We start from the raw sequence: 21558 nt of genomic DNA, 5'->3' as shown, positions 1-21558 counted from the left end.
TTAATTACTCTCTCCTGGAGCCCTTCCAGTCCTGTCACGCCATCTGTAAATGGCAGAGAACAGAATGACACACATTATGGTGTCAATTTATAATAATTTGATACAAAAATGCGATCATGATGTTTTGTTTTTAGTACTGCTATCTGCATGTTCTTGGTTTTTTTGGCGGGGTGGGGGTGGAGGTGGGAGGAGGAGGCTGGAAGCCAGGGCAGGCTGGACGGTGGATTTACAACTTTAAGGAATGGTTTTCAGGTTCATTAAATTGTCTTCCTTCAGCTCTTATTACCTTCCTCTTGCCCACACTGACACTCGGCGGGCAGGTGTCTGCCCTCCCATGCAGCTCGGTCACATCCTTCTGCAGCCTCCTTTCTGCCACTCTCAGTTCACTACCTGGCACATGACCTTGGAGATTCCACCACGCACCTCTTCCCCCAGATCATTTATCACTATGGTAATTAAGACTTGGATATTCAGACTGTGGAATGAAAATAGAACAGGTTCTAGCACAGATTTTTAAAAATATTTTTCTTCCTTCTTCCAAAAAAGTACATGTTCATTTAAGACAATTTTGAAAATACAAACAAATGCAAAGAAAATTAAAATAATTCTTAATCCTATTACCCAGAGATGACTTCTTCTAATATTTTGGTTTATATTCATCCAGTCTTATTCAAGGAACACAACAAACACACATTCTTTCCCTTTATCTTTGAAAAATACAATATTTTATACATACAAAGAATATATGTAACATTATACCCCCCGCCCCAAGAATCAAAACATTCGAAATCATGGCAATAATTGTCATTTACCTATGTGCACCCCTTAGTCTACCACTTCCTCTCCTGGGCTGGGAGTATCATTCGCTTATCTTACTAAAGTAATTTTAAAAATTGTTTGTTTTTATTTGATTTTGAGCCTTGTAAAAATGGTAACATGCAATGAGTCACATGTTTCTTGCTTTCTTCACTAAGAAAAATGTTGGTTCAATTTATCCATGTTGTGTTATGCAAATGCTCTTTTATTTTTGCTGCTGTTTAATATTTCCGCTGTGGAGATATACACATTTATGCATTCATTCTTCTCTTGCTGGCCATTTGGATTGTTTTTATAAGTACTAAGAACAGGCTGGGTGTGGTGGCTCATGCCTGTAATTCCAGCACTTTGGGAGGCTGAGGCAGGCAGATTGCCTGAGCTTAGGAGTTCGAGACTAGCCTGGGCAACATGGTGAAACCTTGTCTCTACAAAAAATACAAAAATTAGCCAGGTGTGGTGGTGCACACTTGTGATCCCAGCTACTCTGGATGCTGAGGCACAAGAATTGCTTGAACCTGGGAGACGGAGGTTGCAGTGAGCCCGGATTGCCCCACTTTACTCCAGCCTGGGTGACAGAGTGAGACTCTGTCTCCAAAAAATAAAAATAAATAAATAAGTACTAAGAACAGTGCAGTGATTGTACATTCCTCTCAGCGCATGCGTGAAGAGTGTCTTTGGGGTTGAATAGCTGGATATAAGGTATGCAGAATTTCAACTCTGTTAAGCGTTGCCAAAATGGTTGTACTGATTTATATTCTTAGCATTACTGTATAAGAGTTTCCAATTGATTAGCCTTTTTTCCAGCATTTGGAATTGTGAAACTTTAAATCTTTCCATTCTAGTAGGTGTACAACTTTGTAGTATTAATTTGCATTTTTCTGAATACTAATGAAATTGAGGATCCTTTTCTATGTTTACTGGCCATGTGTTTTCTCATCCATCAAATATCTATTTACATGCTTGCCCCTCTTTGTATTGTGTTGTCTCACACTTTTTTTTTTTTTTTTAAAGACAGGGTCTCGCTCTGTCACTCAGGCTGGAGTGCAATGGTGTGATCTTGGCTCACTGCAACCTCCACCTCCGGAGTTCAAGTGATTCTCCTGCCTCAGACTCCCAAGTAGCTGGGACTACAGGTATGCACCACCACACCCTGCGAACTTTTTTTTTTTTTTGTATTTTTAGTAGAGATAGGGTTTCACCATGTTGCCAGGCTGCTCTGGAACTCCTGACCTCTGGTGATCCATCCACCTTGGCCTCCCAAAGTGCTGGGATTAGAGGTGTGAGCCACTTCTCCCAGCCCTCACATACATTTTTTTTTTTTTTTTTTTTTTTTGAGACAGAGTCTCGCTCTGTCGCCCAGGCTGGAGTGCAGTGGCGCGATCTCGGCTCACTGCAAGCTCCGCCTCCCGGGTTCACGCAATTCTCCTGCCTCAGCCTCCCGAGTAGCTGGGACTACAGGCGCCCACAACCGCGCCCGGCTAATTTTTTGTATTTTTTTAGTAGAGACGGGGTTTCACCGTGGTCTCGATCTCCTGACCTTGTGATCCGCCCGCCTCGGCCTCCCAAAGTGCTGGGATTAGAGGTGTGAGCCACTTCTCCCAGCCCTCACATACATTTTTAAACAAAATTTGAGTCGTACTACATATACCATTTTACATCATCTAAAACATTCTTTTACAGTGTTATTTTAATGATTTGGGACTCTTCTATCTCATAATTTAATCAGAGCCCTGTAAGTATTTTTTTTAATTTTGGTTTTTAGAAATAACTCTGGTAAGATACTCTGTTGTGTAAATATAATTACACATCACTGAATGTTTTAATACAATAAGTTCTAAGAATTGAGATTTCTGAGCCTGGGCAACATGGTGAAACCCTGTCTCTACAAAAAAATTAAAAAATTAGCTGGGCATAGTGGCATGTACCTGTAGTCTCATCTACTCGGGAGGCTGAGGTGGGAGGACTACCGGAGCCCGGGGAGGTCCAGGTTGCAGTGAGATATGATTGCACCACTGCACTCCAGCCTTGATGACAGAGCAAGATCCTATCTCAAAACAAAACCAAAAAACCCAATAATATATCTTGGAAATGACTATGTATCAGTCAGTAAAGATCTTCTTCATTCCTTTTGATGGCTTCCTAGTATCCCACTGTATTTAAGTACCATAGTGTATTCAACCAATCTTTTATGTTTGGGTATTTAGGTAATTTCCGATGCAAATACAAATATTTTTCCAAATTATGGTGCAATGAAGAAACCTACATATGTAAGCATGCCTATGTATTCTGGAGGTATCTTTAGCATAAATTCCTAGAAGTGGGAGTGCTAGGTTGAAATGTAAATGTACAAATCATTTCATTAAATCTTACCAAATGCTTCTCCATAAGGGCTATACTATTTTTCATTTCTTACAGCAATGTGTTTTTCCATAATCTCACTGACAGAGTACAAATATTCAATTGCTCCAACATCATTTTTTTGTTGCTGTTTTGAGGAGTCTCGCTCTGTTTCCCAGGCTGGAGTACAATGGCAGCAATCTCGGCTCACTGCAACCTCCGCCTCCCAGGTTCAAGCGATTCTCCTGCCTCAGCCTCCTGAGTAGCTGGGACTATGGGCGCCTGCCACCACGCCCAGCTAATTTTTGTATTTTTTAGTAGAGACGGGTTTCACCATGTTGGCCAGGCTGGTCTTAAACTCCCAACCTGAAGTGATCCGCCTGCCTTGGCCTCCCAAAATGCTGGGATTACAGGCGTGAACCACTGTGCCTGGCCTCCCAACACCATTTATTAAAAAGCCCATCTTTGCCTCAGCCATTTGACTGTTTATTGTCTACTGGATTTTCATAAGCAGTAAGTAAACTTCTGAACTTTGTATTTGATTTCATTGGTCTGCCTATTCATGTGCCAGAACTACACTGTTTTCATTCAAAAAGCTCTATAGCATGTTTTAATATTTGCTAGGGCTAGTCTCCTCTCATACCTCTTTCTTTTCTGTGTCTTACTAGTTATCCTTGAGTGTTTATTTTTCCACATAAACTTTGGTATCAACTTGTATAGCCACAGTAAAAAAAATTTGTTTATATTTTTTGGAGAATCACATTAAATTTATAAATTAACATAAGGAGAATGGTTATCTTAATAACATTAGGATATTTTAGACAAAACCAAGTGATGTCTTGTTCAAGTATATATATATATATATACTTATATATATATATATATATATATATGTCTTTGAGGAGGGTTTTATAGTATTATTTTTTGATAAAAACAGCTGGTGGCCGGGCATGGTGGCTCACGCCTATAATCCCAGCACTTTGGGAGGCCAAGGCAGGCAGATCACAAGGTCAGGAGATCGAGACCATCCTGGCTAACACGGTGAAACCCTGTCTCTACTAAAAATACAAAAAAAATTAGCTGGGTGTGGTGGTGGGTGCCTGTAGTCCCAGCAACTGGGAAGGCTGAGGCAGGAGAATGGCATGAACCAGGGAGGCAGAGCTTGCAGTGAGCTGAGATTGGGCCACTGAACCCCAGCCTGGAAGACACAGCGAGACTCTGTCTCAGAAAAAACAACAACAACAACAACAAACAACAAAAAACAAAAACAAAACAAAAAACAGCTGGCTGGGTGCAGTGGCACATACCTGTAATTCCAGCACTTAGGGAGGCCAAGGCGGGAAGATGACTTGAGCCCAGCAGTTCAAGACCAGCTTAGAAAACATTGTGAGATCTTGTCCCTACAAAAAAAGTAAAAAATTAGCTGGGCGCAGTGGTGCACGCCTGTGGTCCCAGCTACTTGGGAGAGAGGCTGAAGTGGGAGGATTGCTTCAGTCTGGGAGGTCGAGGCTGCAGTGAGCTGGGCGACACTGCACTCCAGCCTGGGCAACAGAGTAAGACCCTGTCTGAAACAACAACAGCAGCAACAACAACAACAACAAAGAAAAAAAAAACTTTATTTGATATAATTTACAAACCTTATAATTCACCCATGTAAAGTTTAGAATTAAATGGTTTTTAGTATATTAACGAGAGTTGTGCAACCATCACCATGATCAATTTAAGAACATCTTAAGAACATTAAGATCAATTTAAGATCAATTTAAGATCACTTCCAAAAGCAATCCTATACCCACTGGCAGCTACTCCTCACTCCTTCCAACCTCTCCAGCCCCATGCATCCACTAATTTCCTTTCTGTCTCTATGGATTTGCCTATTCTAGACATTTCATAAAATGGAATCAGGCCGGGTGTGGTGGCTCATGCCTGTAATCCCAGCACTTTGGGATGCCGAGGTGGGCGGATCACAAGGTCAGGAGTTTGAGACCAGTCTGACCAACATAGTGGAAACCCTGTCTCTATTAAAAAAATACAAAAATTAGCTGGGTGTGGTGCCGTGCACCTGTAATCCCAGCTGCTCGGGAGGCTGAGGCAGGAGAACCGAGTGAACCCAGGAGGCAGAGGTTGCAGGGAGCCGAGATTGCACCACTGCACTCCAGCATGGGCGACAGAGTGAGACTACATCTCAATACATAAATAAAATAAAATAAAACAAAGTGGAATCATATGATATGTGGTCTTCAGTGACCGGCTTCTTTCACTTAGCGTATAATATTTTCAGGGTTTATCCATGTGGTAGCAGGTATCAGCACTCCATTCTTTTTCTTATTGCCCAATAACAGTCATCTGGTGGGATGAAGTGGTATCTCATTGTGGTTTTGATTTGCATATCCCTAATAGTTAATCAAGTCAAGCCTCTTTCTGTGTGCTTATTGGTCTTCTGTATATCTTCTTTGGAGAAATGTCTGATCAAATATTTTGCCCATTTTACAATTGGGTGATTTGTTGTATAATTGTCGAGTCTAATTATTCATTATATATTTTGGATATAAGTCCCTTATTACATGTATTATCTGGAAATATTTTTGCCCATTTTGTAGGCTGTCTTTTCATCTTCTTGATGGCATCTTTTGACTTACAAAAGTTTTAAATTTTGATAACGTCTAAGGTATCTATATTTTCTTTTGTCATTTGCCTTTACCAGCCCCAAGGTAATGAAGATTTACAGCTATGTTTTCTTCTAAGAGTTTCACAGTCTTAGCTTTTACATTTAGGTAGTTGAAGTCCTAATCTCTGGTACCTCAGAATGTAACTATATTTGGAGATAGGGTCTTTAAAGGGTTAAGTTACATGAGGTTATTAGAGGTGGGTCCTACTTCAATAGGACTTGTGTCCTTATAAGAAGGGGAGGTAGGCTGGCGCGGTGGCTCACACCTGTTAATCCCAGCACTTTGGGAGGCCGAGGCAGGTGGATCTCTAGGCCAGGAGATGGAGACCATCCTGGCCAACACGGCGTGAACCTGGGAGGTGGAGACTGTAGTGAGCCGAGATTGCACCACTGCACTCCAGCCTGGGCGACAGAACAAGACTCCATCACACACAGAAATTTTTTTTTGTGGTGGCCAGGCACAGTAGCTCACTCCTGTAATCCCAGCACTTTGGGAGGCTGAGGCGGGTGAATCACCCGAGGTCAGAAGTTTGAGACCAACTCTGTCTCTACTAAAAATAAAACAAAAATTAGCCGAATGGGTGGCATGCACTTGTAATCCCAGTCACTTAGAAAGCGAGGCAGGAGAATCGCTTGAACCTGGGAGGCGGAGGTTGCAGTGAGCCAAGATCACACCACTGCACTCTAGCCTGGGTGACAGAGCAAGACTGTCTCAAAAAAAGAAAAAAAAAAATGTTTTAGAGGTGGGGTCTTACTCTGTTGCCCAGGCTGGTCTTGAACTCATAGGCTCAAGCAATCTTTCCTCCTCTGCTTCCCAAAGTATTAAGATTATAAGCATGAGCCACCATGCCCCGCCCTTGCCAACGTCTTGATGTAGGACTTGTAGCCCCCAGAACTATGAGAAGATAAATTTCTGTTCTTTAAGCCCACCAATCTGAATATTTTGTGATGGCAGCTGTAGCAGACTAATATATAAACCCCACTTGGGTCATGGTATATTATTTTCTTAAATCATGTGGGCCTTGTGTTTTGTGATGTGCTTGCTTAATAAATTTACTCCTTTTCCTCTAGTATAGGGGTGGCAAACTATAGCTCACGGGCCAAATCCAGCTCAATGTCTGTTTTTGTAAATATGATTTTATCAAAACATAGCCATGCCCACTTATTGACATGTCATGTATGGTTGCTTTTGTGCTACAGTAGCAGGCTGGTGTAGTTAGACTACCAAACCTAAAATGTTTACTATCAGATGCTTTAGAAAAATTTGCTGACCCTGCTCTACTAGACACTTAAGATGGGCTTGCATGTGCAGTATTCTCTGAGTTGTGCATTTTGTAAACAGTTCTTTTTTATCGACTAGATGTTTTAGAAACAGCATGAATGGATGGATATAAAATCCTTGGCTTGCATCTTTGTTCCTTAAGTTTCTAGAAAATGCTGAAAATGCTGTATCACTACTGCCTTGCTTTGTATATTGCTCTTGAGAAAGCTGATGCCAACTATTTTGGCTACCAGACTCCATAATAAACCACCTACCCTAAAAAGCATGGCTTAAAGTAAGAACCATTTTAATTATAATTTCACAGTCTTTGGAGTTAGGAATTTGGGTAGGGCTTGGCTGGATGATTCTTCTGTTTCCTGTGGCTTCAGCTGAGGTCACTCAGTGGTATTCTGCTGATGTAGGGCTTTCATGACGATTTCACTCATACCGGCAAGAATCAGCTAGGTCCTCTCCTTCTCCATGTAGTACCTTTCTGGGGAGTTACCTGTTTTACATAGCAGCTCAGGGCTTTAAGAATAAGTGTTCCTGGCTGGGTGCGGTGGCTCACGCCTGTAATCCCAGCACTTTGGGAGGCTGAGGCAGGTAGATCACAAGGTCAGGAGTTCGAGACCAGCCTGGCCAACATGGTGAAACCCCGTTTCTACTAAAAATACAAAAATTAGCGAGGCATGGTGGTGGGTACCTGTAGTCCCAGCTACTCGGGAGGCTGAGGCAGGAGAATCGCTTGAAACCGGAAGGCAGAGTTTGCAGTGAGCAGAGATCGTGCCACTGCACTCCAGCCTGGGTGAAAGAGTGAAACCCAACCAAAAAAAAAAAAAAAAAAAAAAAAGTGTTCCCAAAGACCAAAGACCCAAACCCAAGTGGACACCACTTCAAGACTTCTTGTGACCTGGGGTTGGAAATCCCAGAATACTGCATGTTCTATTCGCCAAACAATTCAGTAAGGCCAGCGTGGATGGAGAGGACTGATACAAAAAATTGGCAGCCACCTTTAAAGTACTGCAGCCCAATTTTCTTTTCTTCCTTTCTTTTTTTTTTTTTTTTTTTTTGGAGGCGGATTTTCGCTCGTTTCCCAGGCTGGAGCGCAATGGCGCAATCTTGACTCACTGCAATCTCTGCCTCCCAGGTTCAAGCGATTCTCTTGCCTCAGCCTCCCAAGTAGCTGGGATTACAGGCGTGCACCAGCATGTCTGGCTAATTTTTTGCATGTTTAGGAGAAACAGGGTTTCACCACATTAGCCAGGCTGGTCTCGAACTCCTGACCTCAGGTGATCTGCCCACCTCAGCCTTCCAAAGTGCTGGGATTATAAGTGTGAGCCACCACGCCTGGCCTGCAGTCCAATTTTCTTACCCTTTTAAACAATTTGAACTTTGTACCTGCAAACCTCAAAGATTATTATTATTATCAGTTTAATAGTGTAAATAGCATAGCTCTCAGAGGTCAGCCTCTGGCAGTTTTCCCAGGTAAATGTAGCCCTTATAGGTTCATATCTTATTTTCAGAAAGATTTTTAGATTATAGCTTCAACATATGTAGAACTCCAGTGACACATGTTAGATATTCTTTGCTTGTATTCAAATGACATTCCAAAAAGAGACAGAAACAAGCACAAAGGTGTGGAGCCAAGGGGAAGTGGAAACATTTCAGGAGTTTGTATGGTGTGTGTGGAGGAAGCAACAGAAGATGGACTAGAGAGAATGGGCAAGGTCTAGATTAAGGGAAGTGCTAGACAGTGACACCAGGGGTGGTAAATTTTTGAAAGTTTTCTCTAACCTGCAGAATGGAAGATGGATTGGAAGCAGCAAGACTGGCAGGGAGACCACATAAAAAGCTGCTGCATGGCCAGGTGCAGTGGCTCACGCCTGTAATCCCAGCACTTTGGGAGGCCAAGGCAGGTGGGTCACTTGAGGTCAGGAGTTCGAGACCAGGCTGGTCAACATGGCGAAACCCTGCCTCTAACTAAAAGTATAAAAATTAGCCAGGTGTGGTGACGGTCATCTGTAATCCCAGCTACTCAGGAGGCTGAGGCAGGAGAATCGGGTGAACCTGGGAGGCGGAGGTTGCAGTGAGCCAAGATCGTGCCACTGCACTCCAGCTTGTGTGAGAGAGTGAGACTTCGTCTCAAAACAAACAAACAAAGCTGCTGCATTAGTTTAGGTGACAGGGCCTAAGAGGGATACATTCTAGTTATTTATTTATGAGGAAGCATCAATGGGACTTAGTGGTTGTTGGGAATGGCGTCAGGGCAGAGGGGTGGCAGGAGAAGAAGGAATCAAGAATGGCCCCCCAGTTTCGAATTGGGCAACTGGGTGGACAGTAGTTTAGACATGTAGAGTGTGGGGTATCTCTAGGACACCCAGTAGAGAAGTCTGGCGGGCTTTTGTGAATATGGAACCAAGATGAGTGGCCTGAGCTAGAGACAGTGCACTTGGGAGTTGCTGATATGCGGCAGATGAAGACACGGAGTGGATGGAATGGTCCAGGGAGAATGTGTGGAGTGAGACCAGCTGAAGAGAGAATCTGTGAAACTGAGAAGTGGTCACAGGGGTTAAGAAAGGAGTCATGCCATGACACCAAGGGAGTTTCAGAAAGAGTGGGGTACTCTGTCAAATGTGACTGAGAGTTCTAATAATATGAGGACTCAAAGATGGCTTGTGGTATTTAGGATCAAACAAGCCATTCATGACTGAGAGCAATGCAGTGATGCGGTGTGGACAGAAACTACATAGGTTTGAGGAGCTGAGGAGCTGCTAAGGAGGTAGAGATGAGGGTAGATGACTTTCAAGACATTTGTGAAGGAAAACTCAGAGAGGGACTAGTAACTGAAGCAGAATCTAGAGGGACAGAGAAAGGGTTTCTTCCTTTTTCTTGAGGACAGGAAAAGCTTAAACATGTATAGATGATTAAGGAAAGAGACAAGTAAAGAGAAGCTGGTAATTTTGGAGTGAGAGGGGGAGAATGATTGAAAGGTGTTTGAGAAGTTTTCTGAGGATGTGGGAAGTGAAGAAACAGAGAACAGAGATGGAGATGCCAATACAGTGTCCTTGAAATATTTAATTCCCTTACGGTTTATGGTTGTCCAGCCCACATATTGAAATTACCTTGGTTTCAATCAATAGAACAAACATATCAAGCAATATTTACACATTTATTTTATATTATTTACACATCTTTTCTCCAAATAACAGAATCAATGTTTAACACCTCTCAATGCCTTCCACATAGTGGGTGCTCAAAAAGGGCAAATGAAGAGGCTAGATGTCTCTTACCTGATTCTGAGTATCTTCATATGTACAAAACATAGCCAAGACCGTGCCTACAAGAGATAAGTCTCCTCAAGCATGAAAATATTCACACTTCATATATGAAAGGTAAGATGTCCATCTTTTTTTTTTTTTTTTCTTTTGAGACAAAGTCTCACTCTCTTGCCCAGGCTTGGAGTACAGTGGCGCGATCTCGGCTCACTGCAACCTCTGCCTCCTAGGTTCAAGCGATTCTCCTGCCTCAGCCTCCCAAGTACCTGGGATTACAGGTGTACACCACCACGCCCGGCTAATTTTTGTATTTTTAGTAGAGACAGAGTTCTGCCATGTTGGCCAGGCTGGTCTCGAACCCCTGACCTCAAGTGATCTGCCCGCCTCAGCCTCCCAAAATGCTAGGATTACGGGCGTGAGCCTCGACGCCCGGCCAAAAATGCTCATCTTTTGAGGAACCTATTTGTTCCCATTTAACAAAGTTGGTTATCAGCATTTCCTTCACCATAGGAGTTTAAAAATAAAAAGAGGAGAGGAGGAGGAAGAGGGTGTTCTAAAGGCAGGCAGGCAGGCAGCAGCAGGAGGTGGCACGATCTGCCTTACCATAAGGTGCCAAAAAACAGTGAAAACCATGCTCCCAGCATGCAAGCCTGGGGTCGCTTAGCTCTGGAGCTTACAGCCTTCATCATTGACCAATAGCCCCTAAAGGACGTTGCTGTTTTGAGTCTTAAGTAACGTTGAGAAAAATGACCATTTGAACCATTTACAAAGTCCTTGCTACATCCTAATTTGGCACCATCTCCTGTATTTCACACAGTTTGGAAAGAATTCTATAAAAGATGGATAACAGTAAAACACAAAAAAGCTGGTGCTTTGATGGTAAATCTGACTGCCCCTGGCTCCTTTGCCCAATCTGTTTTCCCAGCCCTAATGTCCTCCCTTTTTCCTCTTAGGACTTCTTTTTCTTCCTTCGAGGCTGACCATAAATGCCGCCTCTTCCAGGAAGCCCTCTGCGGCGTCCAAGCGGAAGTCATCTCTAGCTTCTGTGCCTTCCCACAGCATCGCACTGTGCCTTGGCTCTGCACAGGTCACCGGACTTGGTTGTGTACACGGCTGTTTTCCCCGCTAAGTTTGGGGAGCCTCGAGCCTAGGCGCTGTGACCGTGATCGTGCGCCCACAGGTACCTGGTGCGGCGCGCGGTGAACGCCGCGGCTGAGCGAGCTTGCGGAGTTCATGCGGGTCACTCGGGCAGAGGCTTGTGCCCTAGGCGCAGAGAATGATTCACAGGGTGGCTCTTTGCATTCTTTGCCCGGTAGTCACGTCGGGCCGGGCACCCTGCCGGCGGATACCAGCGGATGGAAAGGCACCCGGCCCGGCGCCAGAGAGCGGGAGATGCCTGGATGGAGCCAGCTTCCCGCCTGCCCGGAACCGCGGGGGCGGGGTGAAGGGGTGCTCGGCCGCTCCCGCCCCCTCCTCGCGCGCGGAAGCCACGCCCCCGGTCGCGCGCTCGCGCTGGGCGCGCGCCCGCCCCTCCACCCTCCGCCCTCCGCCCTCGCGCCCTCGCGCCGGGGGCGGGCGCTGCGCGTGCCGGGCGGGGAAGCTGTGCGAGCCAGGGGCTGCGAACGTTCGCCGCGGGGGCGGCTCCGGGGCCTGAGTGGGCGCCGCCGCTGCCTCAGCCGAGGGGGCCGGGCCGGAGCGTGAGGAGGAGTGAGGCCGCAGGAGACCTTCCCGACGCCCCCTGCTCCTGCAGGGAAGTGAGCAAGGTGGGGGTCTGCGGCCGCCGCCGGGGCTGCGGGGAGCAGAGTCGGGCTGGAGCCTCGCGCCCGCGAGGTGCGGGACGGGAGCCCGCGCTGCGCCGGGACTGGGGACCCGGGAGTCTGCGGGTGCGGCGCCGCGGGAGGCGGGGAGGGCGCGGGGAGCCGGGGCCACTGCACTGCGCGGGGCTGCGAGGTGGGACAGCGCAGTCGGCCGCGGAGGGACAGGCAGACGGGATGCTGCGGAGCCCGGGCCGGGAGGGGTCTCAGGGTCCGGAACGCGCCGGGGCACGGGCGCGAGCTGGGGCGCGGCGCCGGGCTGATGCTGCCCGAGCCCGGCTCGCCTGGAGGCGGCTCTGCATTAGGTGCTGAAGGGGCGAGTGAGGCAGGTCCTGGCAGAGGGCAGGTGAGGCGGGCAGGCCCTGGCAGAGGGAAGGATATTTATTTCAGATCACCCCAAATCACTTTTTCCCGAGGCGCCTAATAGCGAACCTGTCCGGGAGGTCACCCTGGTCAGGAAAGTGTCCCTAGAGGAGGATGCCGGTAACGAATACTTGCCCTTAAATTCCCGTGCCAGGCCTTGGGATTAGAAAGACCTTCCAGCTACTGTGGGTAGAGACCCGTAGTCAGCACTGGAGCCACGAAATAGTATGAAACACCCTCATGTTATTGAGGTGCTGGCAGTGTGACTGTGAAGATATGCACATAAAATACAAAAGAGCGTCCAATTTTATGTTTTATGCCCTATTCACTTTAGGTCTCTTTTGTCTTTTCCCAGTATTGGGAAATTGAAGCCATAATTTGCGTGGTTTGGAGAAAAAGCGGAAAGGTCAAATAAGCCTATGGGAGAAATTTGGGAGACTTTCGAAGGCTCCTACGAAGGCTCCTACGGGTACCATTTAAAGGGGGCTCTCAGAGGGGAAAAAAGACGTTTGGAAAGAAAGGAAGTTTCCTTCCTTCCCAACCAGAAATAAGCTCCATGACAATTCACTGCAAAGTCTTCAGAATGTTGCCTGTCTCACAGCGGTCGAGCCATAAATGTCTATTGCATGAATGAATGGACAAGCAAGATTTGGCTACGTTTGCCATGGAGCAGTGTCAGTCACTCTAGTGTTAGGGCACGTTGCTAGATTTCCCCTGTTCCACAAGTTCTCTCTCTGCCTTTTTTTTTTTTTTTGCCATGCCAGGCAACCCAGTTTCTAAGGTCTGGGCACGTTAAAGCAATGGCTAAGGCGGCGAGGTCTTGGTTTCTGTGGCCATGCTACCACTTTCCCATGTGTCTTACATGTTGACCGTCAAGAGCTTGCTCCTTGGGCTGTTGCTTGAGATCATCCCATTTTGTTCCTTCTCCCATTGGCTTTAACTGTCACTTGAGAAGGAAGAGGGTAGTGTTGTCTAGAAAACACTTTTTCATTTTCATCCTAGTTCTTGGATCTTAGACCTGTAGTGCGAGGCTATCGGTGCCTCTGCTTTTCTGTAAGGGCTAAAATCCTACCTGTCCTCTGCCTTGGTTGAATCTCTGAACTCCGGAGCTCCAGGCTGCTGTTTCAGTAACCTGGGTTGCAGTGCCTGTTGGGTTACTTTGTCTGCCAAATTAAAACTTGACCTTTTATGAGTTCTCTGAGGATTTTTATCATAATGCATAAGTGGAATTGCCTTTCAAAGGGGTTGTGCAGTCAAGGTAGTGCTGGCAGTTTTTGGATGTCCACTATGCCCGGGAGACAAATTTCTACCTATGGTTAAAAAATTAGACTCAGAACCAAGAGAATTTCAACTTATTGCTTTATTTTTTGTCTTTATATTACCCCAGGGCCTTAGTTTCTTCGTGTGAAAAATAAGAGTAATAATCAAAATCTGGCATTGTATAGGAAGTCTTGAATAAGTAAATTTATTTCTCCTGTTTGAATTACATGAGCATCAGAGCTGTGGCGTCTAGTTGTGTAGATTGTATACTGCCCAGCTTTAGGGAGCACCATTCACATTGGAGTCCCCGTGCCCGGCAGCTCCTGGAGTTGTGTAGTGCATACTCTGTGTGACTGTGTACAGCCAGCAGGTCTCTTGTTGAGAGGTGCATAGGTTCTACAATATTGGGTGCCTTATTCCAGGCTCTCTCGATGATATTTTGTTTATATATTTATTTTAAAACCAACCTATTGATGTATAGTGGACACAATAAAATGTACAGATTTCCCATGTGTGGTTGGATGAGTTTTGGAAAAATGTGTACAGTGGTCCCCCCATTAGCCTCAGGGATATGTTCCAAGAGCACCAGTGGATGCCTGAAGCCACAGCTGATTCCAAACCCTATATAGACTGTTTTTTCTCCTATACTTAAGCACCTATGATAAAGTTTTAACTTACAAATTAGGTACCATGAGAGATTAATGATTTCTGTTAGGCATATGTTTGGCTTCTCTGTGGCATATCCCAATTGCCAGCATCACTACTCTTGCACTTCGGGTTTATTATTAAGTAAAACAGTGGTTACTTGAACACAAGCACTGTGATACCATGACAGTCAATCTGATCATTGAGACAGCTACTAAGTGAGTAACCAGAGGGTGGCTTATGCAGTGTGGATATGCTGGACAAAGGAATGGTTCACATCCCAGGTGGGACAGAGTGGGATGGCACAAAATTTCATCAGGCTGTTCAGAATGGTACACAACTTAAAACTTACGAATTGTTTATTTCTGAGTGGGGGACTGCTGTATACTTTGTAACCAGCATTCCAATCAAGAAATTTCCATCGCCCCAGAATGTTCCCTTATGCTGGTTTGCAGTCCATTCTCTATCCTCCCCACTCCCTTTTATTGATTTCGAATTACATAAGCATCAGAGCTGTGGCGTCTAGTTGTGTAGATTGTATACTGCCCAGCTTTAGGGAGCACCATTCACATTGGAGTCCCTGTGCCTGGCAGCTTCTGGAGTTGTGTAGTGCGTACTCTGTGTGACTGTGTGCTGCAACTCTGCAGGTCACTCAGAACACACACTCACTTGTCAGATACCCAAACAGTACAGACAGAATAAAGGCCCCCTTGACCTACTCACGGAAACAAGTTATCAGTTTTTGTGGTCTTTCCAGACTATTCTCTATGTATTTTCTTGTATATGTAAGGAACACACACACTTGTCAGATACTCAGACAGTACAGACAGAATAAAGGCCCCCTTGACCTACCACGGAAACAGAAGTTATCAGTTTTTGTGGTCTTTCCAGACTATTCTCTGTGTATTTCCATGTATATATAGGTAACGCAGAATAAAAAAAGAGCAGTTTTTTCTCCTCTGCATTAATGACATCATACCGTACACAGTGTTCTGCAGTTTTTTCCCCTAACAGAATGATTTTGAGATCTTTTCATGTTGGAACACAGGAATCAACCTGAGTCGTTTTAACTACTACACAATCTCTTATGTAGTATGTATTGTAGTTTATTTCGTATTCTCATTAAGGACCGTTGCTGCAGTGAATGAAAAAATACAATTGCTGGGTCAGAGGTACGCATGTTACTTCATAATTAATGGGGCTATAACCATGTTGCTACTTGTGGATTTAATCCATTTATTTTTAACTGCTTAGTGTATTCAGTTGTAGGCCTTTTTTTTTTTTTTTTTTGAGATGGGGTCTTGCTCTGTTGCCCAGGCTGGAGAGCAGTGGCACTCCAGGGCTCAAGTGATTCCCCCAAGTAGCTGGGACTACACTTGCGTGCCACTATGCCTGGCTAATTTTAAAATTTTTTATGGAGATGCAGTCTCGCCATGTTGCTCAGGCTGGCAAGAGATCCTCCCAAAGTGTTGGGATTACAGGCATGAGCCCCTACACCTGGCCCAGTTGTCGACCTATATCACAGCGTATGTATCCTTTTACTCACTGAGGAACAGTTGGGTTCCTTTAGATGCTGATTCTTCAATGGGTCTGTGTGTTGCAAATGCATCCTGCCAGCCCTAGGCTTTTCTTTCCCTTTGTTAACAATGTGTTTGGTTGTATATACCATTTAAGTTTAATGTCATATTTATGAAAAATTTCCCTTAAATGGCTTGTCTTTTTTCGGGTGTGTATCTGGTTTAAGAAAATTTTCTCTCTCTCATGGTGTTAATGATATATTCTTGTATTTTCTTCCAAAAGTTTAAAAAAGTTTTGCTTTCCATATGGAATTTATTTCTATGTATGGTATAATGAAGAGATACAATTTTTGTTTTTTCAATTTGGATGACTCGTTTTTCAGCACTCTTTTTTTATTATAGTAAAATACACATAACATAAAAATTACAATTTTAACCATTTTTAAGTGTACAGTTCTGTAGCATGAAATACATTCACGTTGTTGCACAGCCATCACCACTGTCTTCAGAGCTTTTTCATTGTCCCCAACCGAAACTCTGTACCCCTTAAACACCAGCTCCCCATTCTTCCCTCAGCCCCTGGCAACCACCATTCTACTTACTGTCTATGAATTCGACTACTCTAGGTACCTCATATGAATGGAGTCATTACAAGATTTGCCCTTTTGTATCTGGCTGATTTCACTTAGTATAATGTGCTTAAAGTTCATTCATATTGTAGCATGTGTCAACATTTCCTTTTTAAGGCTGAATAATATTTCATGGTATGCATATACCACATTTTGTTTATTCATTCATTGATGGACATTTGGGTTCTTTCCCTGTTTTGGCCATTACAAGGAGTGCTGCTATGAACATTGGTATCCATATGTCTGTTTAAGTCTCTGTTTCCATTTCTTTTGTGTATGTGCTCAAGTGCAATTATCAGTAATACAGTTTTTAAAACAATATACATAATGGAATAAAAATAGATTAACACAACTGTGGCCAATATGGCTGAATAGAACAGAGTTTCCATGTACCCACTCTTTGCCGTGTGGTTTCTCCTATTAACATCTTGCATTAGTATGCTACATTTATTGTAATTGATAAACCAATATTGATATATTGTTGTTAAAGTTTATGATTTAGAGTTCACTCTTTGTATTGTATATTCTATGGATTTGACAAATGCATAATGTCATGTATCATTAACATGGCATTACATGTAATGTCATTACATGGCATGACTGCATGCTACAACTCTGCAAGTGGTTCACTTGTAAAATACTCAGCAGTACAGACAGAATAAATGTCATTACATGGCTATAGTTTTACCTTTTCCAGAGTTGGAAATGTCATAGATTTGGAATCGTATAGTATGGAGCCAACTCAGATTGGATTCTTTCACTTAGCGATATGCATTTAAGTTTCCTCTAAGTTTTTTTTGTGACTTGATAGCTCATTTCTTTTTCTTTTTCTTTTTTTTTTTTTTGAAATGGAGTCTCGCTCTGTCGCCCAGGCTGGAGTGCAGTGGTACAATCTCAGCTCATTCCAAGCTCCGCCTCCCGGATTCATGCCATTCTCCTGCCTCAGCCTCCTGAGTAGCTGGGACTACAGGCGCCCGCCACCACACCCGGCTAATTTTTTATATTTTTAGTAGAGATGGGGTTTCACCATGTTAACCAGGATGGTCTCGATCTCTTGACCTCGTGATCTGCCTGCCTTGGCCTCCCAAAGCGCTGGGATTACAGACATGAGCCACCGTGCCCGGCCAGCTCGTTTCTTTTTAGTGCTGAATAATAATATTCCATTTCATGGAAACACCACAGTTTGTTTATTCGTTCACCTACTGAAGGACATCTTGGTTGCTTCTAGTTTTTGGCAGTTTTTGAATAAAACTGCTATAAACATCTGTGTGCAGGTTTTTGTGTAGATATTAAGTTTGTAACTCACTTGGGAAAATACCTAGGAGAGTGATTTCTGGGTCAAATGGTAAGAATATATTAAGCTTTGTAGGAAACTATTAAATTATCTTTCAAAGTGACTGTACCATTTGCATTCCCAATAATTTTTACAATTTTTGTCCAAGTACCCTAGATGTACTTATATAATAGGTCTGTCAGACTGTTCTGTAAAATTAAACTTCACCTGGAATAATACTCAGTTATTGGTTTTGTTGGCTGTCTTTCAGTATATCTCTTCATGTGTTTTGAAGTTTTGAATTACAGAGTCTTGTTTTTTGTTGTTGTTGTTTTTGAGATGGAGTCTGGCTCTGTTACCCAGGATGGAGTACAGTGGCACGATGTTGGCTCACTGCAACCTCTGCCTCTGCCTCCCAGGTTCAAGTGATTCTCCTGCCTCAGCCTCCCAAGTAGCTGGGATTGTAGGCGCCCGCCACCACGCCTGGCTAATTTTTGTATTTTTAGTGGAGACAGGGTTTCACCATGTTGGCCAGGCTGGTCTCGAACTCCTGACCTCAAGCGATTCGCCTACCACAGCCTACTAAAGTGCTGGGATTAGAGGCGTGACCCACCACACCCAGCCAAATGACAGACCCATTTTCAGGGTGAGTGCTTTAGATTTTGTTTTCTTATCTTCTGTGCCCACTCTCCTCTGTGTGGTGATATTTCAGGTGCTTCAGTTGACCTACTGGACCTCAGTCTAGAATCAGATACGATAATTGTGGGCTAAGGGTCCTGCCCTTTGAGTTAATTGGGCTATTTTCGATCTTCTCATACAGTATGAGTCTTGACTCAGTTCCTGGTCCTGAGGCTGTTTGTATCTTCCCACTTATGTAAGCCTAGAGTATTAGATAAACTGTAGTTCTAGGCAGAGCTTGGCAGCAGTATTTTTTAGTTTCCTTTCAGCTCCAGCATCATTGCTGGCCTTAAGCAGTGGGTCTGGCCCAGATGTCTCCATTTCTTCATCCTCCTTTGCTTTCTGTTTTTACTACCCCACAGGAAGTGCACACCTGGTTCTTTTTTTTTTTTTTTTTTTTTTGAGACGGAGTCTCGCACTGTCGCCCAGGCTGGAGTGCAGTGGCGCGATCTCGGCTCACTGCAAGCTCCGCCTCCCGGGTTCACGCCATTCTCCTGCCTCAGCCTCCTGAGTAGCTGGGACTACAGGCGCCCACCACCACGCCCGGCTAATTTTTTTTGTATTTTTAGTAGAGACGGGGTTTCACTGTGGTCTCGATCTCCTGACCTTGTGATCCGCCCGCCTCGGCCTCCCAAAGTGCTGGGATTACAGGCGTGAGCCACCGCGCCCGGCCGCACACCTGGTTCTAGACTCAGGATCCAGCAAGCCTAGAGCTTCAGTCCTGCTTGCAACTTTGTGTATCTATTCTGTTTCTCCAAATAGAGGTTTGTCTTGGTTTTGAACTTAATTTTTAAAAAATATTTTAAAAAATATTTTATCCATTATTGTGTATTTAGAGCAGAGAGGATGCATCAAAGAATGTACTTACTGGGCCACTTTCTAGAAGATTTAATTAACCAAGCTCCTTTCTCAACTTTATACGAAGAATTTTTTCTTTGTTATGGCATTGCCTAGGCCCTCCGGTACAAGAATAAGTATGATAATGGGCATTTTAATCTTTTTGCTGAGTGGTAACGTTTCCAGTGTTTCACTGTTAGATATGATGTTTACTGATGGTTTTTGGAAGATGTCTTTTGTCAATTTAAGAAAGTTTTCTTCTGTTCTTGGTAAGTATTTTTAATTGGGTGTTGAATTTTATGGAGGCCTTTTTTGGGGGCATTTCTTGAAATTATTTTTCCTCCTCTTTAACATGTCAAGAGTAGGACAGACCTCTCTGAGTTGTAGGTAACTGAGAGAAACAGATGTATATGATTTACTTATTAATTCATTTTTAACATGAAAACCTCACAACCTTTAAATAAAACATATTTTAAACTTGAATTTTTGTATATTAACATTATATATAAGTTAAAATAGGACTGAAATGCTGTAGTAATCAGGGTTGGACTAAATATCATTGTAACTTCACTATATTTGAATAGTACTAATAATATCAATAATAATAGCTAACATTTATTGGGCTCTTACCTGATGCCAGTTATCGTGCTAAATGCTTTACATGCTATTTATTTAAGAATTACCACAGCCCTATGAGGTTATATTTAGCTACTCAGAACTCTTTGTTGTAGTGGAGTGCAGTTACTGAATTTTTTTATTGGAACCTGGAGAACCCTCTCAGATTTGTAAAAAGCAAATCTTTAAGGTTTTATGAACATTTATTATCCCTGGCCTTTTTTTTTTTTTTTTTTTTTTTTTAATCTGAAGGAGGAGAGAAAAGAAGTTACAGAGGAAGGATATTTGAGAATTTTTCTGAAATAAGCAAGGAAGTTCTCTTTCAATAAAGTTTAGCTTGTTATAACTAAGTGTTAATGAGAGTCTTAGTCATCACTAACTACTTTTTTTTTTTTTTGAGTTGGAGTCTCGCTCTGTCACCCAGGCTGGAGTGCAGTGGCGCGATCTCCAGTCACTGTAACCGCCACCTCCCGGGTTCAGGGGATTGTCCTGCCTCAGCCTCCCGAGTAGCTGGGACTGTAGGCACGTGCCACCATACCTGGCTAATTTTTTGTATTTTTATTAGAGACCGGGTTTCATTGTGTCGGCCAGGATGGTCTCCATCTCCTGACCTCGTGATCTGCCCGCCTCAGCCTCCCAAAGTGCTGGGATTACAGGCATGAGCCACCGCGCCTGGCCCCTCACTGACTTCTTAATTAAATGGACATCCAAAGAAAAACTGACAGGGAGATGGTGGGAAGTGGTGAACTTACGTAAGAAATTTCAATACTCGGATGCTTTGACGTAGCTGAGAACTGGCAGGGTTAAGAAATTAACAAAAATATTCAAAGGAAATAAAGGCTGTCTAACGCCAAGGCATGTACAGAGACATTCTGGCGACACTTCCAAAGCCACCTCTCCTTTTCTTTTAGTCTTTACTGTGGGAGTTACGAAACTTCTACGTGTAGATGTAGTCCAGGTCTGAAACATTCTATCTTCTATGAATAGAACAGAGTGTAAGAACTAACAAGGATCCAAACTTTTTGCTGCACTCTCTTCCAGACCCTACTTAACTCCATGATTTAAGGTCTGATCCAGTACCACAGTTTTGGGACCTGTATTCTTTCCTTATTCCTTGAAGCTTCATGTTGCCCTGGAGGGGGCGATGTGACACAGTAGAAAGAAAATGGGCTTTAGCATCGTCATCGTCAAAACTCCAGATTCCTAGCTTTGCAACTTCAGGCCAAGTTACCTGACCACTTAGACTCTTAGTTTCCTCTCTACTTCTAACAGCCCTAATCCTGAAAATCTCCTCAAGCTCAGTGCAGTCTTGTCTTCTCACTACTTTTAAAAAGAGCAATAGTCTCCAAAGTGGGAGGTATGTAAAATGATCCTCTAGGCAGGGTATTACAAGAAAATACGAGCAATCAAGTTTTACCAGTATTTAACCCATAGGTTGACACTTTACTTCATCTGTGTCTGATGATGTCTGTCAGGTATGGTAAGCTAGGGAACCCCACCGCCTGGAGGGGCTGATACTGTGATCCTCCTTATTTACCTGCTTATATTGTTTTAGCACATGGTTTAGTTC

At 43.8% G+C, this 21558-nt stretch overlaps 1 protein-coding gene across 48 annotated transcripts in view; it reads left to right on the top strand.

Moving 5' to 3' along the window:
- The first annotated feature begins 11832 nt into the window (after window positions 1-11832).
- DTNB (dystrobrevin beta) overlaps window positions 11833-21558 on the top strand; it is a 311592-nt gene continuing 301866 nt past the window's right edge. For 46 of the 48 annotated variants that reach the window (XR_002516573.2, XR_001893946.3, XM_021924660.2 and 43 more), the window contains exon 1: window positions 11859-12120. The gene's annotated coding sequence lies outside the window, so the exon portion shown is untranslated. Of the gene's footprint in view, window positions 12121-19217; window positions 19301-21558 lie in introns of those variants that run through there. The other 2 variants (XM_017947357.3, XM_021924648.2) reach the window with 2 other exon arrangements.

The sequence above is a fragment of the Papio anubis genome, chromosome 14, assembly GCF_008728515.1.
Source record: "Papio anubis isolate 15944 chromosome 14, Panubis1.0, whole genome shotgun sequence".
In the NCBI taxonomy this organism is placed as follows: domain Eukaryota; kingdom Metazoa; phylum Chordata; class Mammalia; order Primates; family Cercopithecidae; genus Papio; species Papio anubis.
This window is presented reverse-complemented; position numbering and strand designations above follow the sequence as displayed.